The sequence below is a fragment of the Azolla caroliniana genome, unplaced genomic scaffold (genome assembly GCF_043228905.1).
Source record: "Azolla caroliniana isolate FFs.n. ecotype wild unplaced genomic scaffold, voAzoCaro1.0.p SCAF_20, whole genome shotgun sequence".
In the NCBI taxonomy this organism is placed as follows: Eukaryota; Viridiplantae; Streptophyta; class Polypodiopsida; order Salviniales; family Salviniaceae; genus Azolla; species Azolla caroliniana.
The window spans coordinates 8,006,333-8,009,885 of record NW_028230455.1 but is presented as its reverse complement, the minus strand read 5'-3'; positions in this window follow the sequence as shown (position 1 = coordinate 8,009,885).

Here is a 3,553-nt window from a genome sequence, read left to right as displayed (position 1 = left end):
GTAGAATTTGTTGATGATACAAGTTTGTATCTGGATGATCAAAATAATAATCTGGATGATACAAGTTTGTATCTGGATGTTTTGGCAGGAAGGGTTAAAGGTGATGAGTTTCAAATTCCCAAAGTGTACGACAAGGATGTCCACTTGTACCATATTTATTTTTGTTTTTTGCTGAAGCGATGAGTTTGTTTTTGACTGCTGAAGAGGTTGGATTGAAAGGAATAACAATGCCCATTGATGGGACTAATGTTGTCGATGTAGAATTTGCTGATGATACAAGTTTGTATCTGGATGGTCAGAATAATAATCTGCAGAAAATGTACACAACAGTGCAAAAAATTTGTATGGCTTTAGGTGCATCAATTAATTGGAATAAATTAGTGGGTTTTTTGGTGTCGTCCAATTCCACAAATCCACAATGGAGTCCTCATCCAAATTTTCGATGGATTCCTCAGGGCACTTTAGTTAGATATTTGGGCTGTCAAGTAGGTTTGAATATTTTTTCAGAAATTCATGTTGCTTCTTTGTTATTGAAAATTAGGAAAAACTATTGTTTTGGAGTAAAGCTAAACTAACATTTGCGGGTAGAGTGATAGTCGTTAATCAAGTTTTGATTTCTAGTCTTTGGTATATTATTTCATGTTGGAGTTTTTCAAGATCATGTATGGGACAATTACAAAGATTGATCCGAAATTATTTGTGGTCTGGTAATGATGGTCCACAATTGTTAAGCCATTGGATCGAGGAGGATTAGGGATTGTAAATCCATTACAACAGTCCAAAGCTTTGATTGCAAAATTGGTGATTCGAGGATTGTTGCTAGGATTGGAACCTTGGAAACAATTGTTGTTTTATGAATTGCAAAAGTTTTGTCCCAAAATTGGTGGAGATTGGAGGCCTAGTTTTAGATAGGTTTTTATGGAACATAACAAATTGGTTATTGCCACAAACTGGGAAGAGAGATTTGTCGATGTGTTCTTAATGCATGGAAATATATTTCTCTTGATTTAGTTAAGACATTGCCAAAAACAGAATCTGAATTCTGTAGACAACCCTTGATTTGGAATTCATGGTTGACTAACCAGAGAGGACAAATGTTGGGAATGCATACTAGATGTGCATGGGAAGAATTAGATCGTGGGTCAACACAGTCTATAGGTGCATGAACAACATTTCTGTCTAAACCTATAGATCAACAAATGATACTAATTAGTAATATGAGGGGTAGGAAGATAATGTATTCTGCAATACAAAATGCCCTTTTTAATATTCAGATGCAAATTGGATCTGCTACACAGAAGTGGATGGGTTTATTTACTCCATTGGATGTTTTAATTGGAGTTAAAGCCTAAAGCCTATATTGGGGAACAAGAGTGTATGAGTTTTGATGTACAAGATGATGGTAGGTTAATCTTTACACCTAAGGAAAATGATTTGTTTAGGTTTTGTTTGCATAAAGAAGTGAGGGTGATTGCAAATGATGGATCAAATTGGGTCTTAGACCCGGATCCTCAAAAGGTAAATTATTTTTGGAGGATTTGGATTATGGAAAGGAGACCAATATCTAGATTAACTTGGATCCTGGAGAACTCTATTGGAAGGTGTGGGTGCAAGATCACATCAAATACGTGCCATTCTTTCAATATTCTGTGATAGGAAAAATATTAGGTGCTAGATCATGGAAAGAACCAATTGCAAATGTTGTTGGGAGACGAAATATACTTTCTCCACAACATCTCAAATAATTTTGGAAATGCTATGGGGTATAAAGATAAGTAGGAAAATTGTTTGTTTTCGATGGTTGTTGGTTCATAATGCTATTATACCAGTTAATGGGTGGCGAAAAGGAAATGTAGACAAGATGTGCCCTTTCTGTACAGATGTAATAGAGACTGCTAAACATTGTTTGTGGAGTTGTGGTTTTGCTCTAGACATATGGAAATGAATCATAAAATTATTAACTCTAGTATATCCTAAAGTAGTATATACATGGGGTGCAATATTATGGGCGATGGTACATGATAAACCTATGGTATATAAACAGGAGGAGGTTGTAGATGCTATTGTGATGAGACATGGTTTGATGGAAAAAAAATTGATCCCTCTGAATCCACAAATACAAACTGATAAACCTCAAATATGGCAAGTGGTACGTAGTATTACAATTTGGTATATTTGGAAGGCTTGATGTTTGAAGGTATTTCAAAATGTAACTGAAAGACCTACCCAAATAATTTCAGGAATTTGGATAGAGATTGTGCATAATCTCAGAGGGTTTTTGGATATTATAAAAGGTAATACGCATCAAGCAGAGCTTAAGCGTTTGGAGTTTCATGCCATTTGGGACATAGGTATATTTTATAGACAACATTTTGATAAGGCGGAGTGGTTCTACTCAACACATAAATATTTATTTAAGCCGATGGTTAGAATTTAGAAAAACGTAGGGGATCAATGGCATATCGTGTATGTTTAGCCTAATGACGTTTTCTAATACTAATGTAGTATCTTTTTTGGGAAAAAAAACTGGCTATTGTGTTACTCTTCTCACATACATACACTCTCCCTTGTGATAGTTTGGGAGTGATTAGCACACAAGATTATTCTTAATACTGTTGATTAACAAAAAATACAAAAGATTAACACCAAAATGACCTCATAATAACACCAAAATGCTAATTTATACAAGAAATCCCTTTATAAAGTAGGATTTACAACATTTAGCAATGATAATTACAAAATTGGTTATCAGAAGTTGTTACAATGAACAATTTCAAGAGAAATAGAAATGGTTAAGTTAGTGGTAAGGATCCGAGTTGCATGATCTTCGACGAGGCCTTGCCTACCATCAATGGCTACTCCGACGTTGTGTTGATGTAGTCTCCTCATGCTACATTGAGAAGAAGAACAAGATGAGTCAAAATAAGTAGAAACACCAACTTGAAATGGTGCACTCCCAAAACCCAAAACGAGTGACCCGAAATAAGCCATATTCTTCTCTTTTCATAGAGAAAGTGTTGAATACGGGTACATAATGGTTGTATTGACACCATCCCAGTTAGACAAACTAGGTTTAGGACATTTATGTAATTAGACTAAAGTGTAGTTGCCCTAGTTCAATTGTATATAAATGAACTTGTAACCTAGTTCAAGTGGGTTGGGTTGCTGCCATATTGTATTGTAACTTAGTTTGAATAATATATTTACACTATTGTGCGTATCTCTGTCTCCCTCTCATTCTCTGTTCTTTCTTGATCTTGATCTCTACTAAGTTGTCTTTATCTTGTTAATCTATCTTTATTTTAGTAGCACTTTTATTACTAGTGGGAAACCTCAAAGTGAGGTGAAAACCCACAAAGAATAAAGAAAAATATACAAGTGTCGATTAGACACTAAAGAGCTTAAAAGCACTCAAAGTAAAGATTGTAAATTTGTAGTGTGATGTCTCTAAGTTGTAGACAATAAAATAGAGATTGCCTGAGGGAGTTCTTAAAGAAGCTAACTTCATGCAGTTGGTTTCGATTAAAGACCTTATTATTGCGGGTAGTCCAAA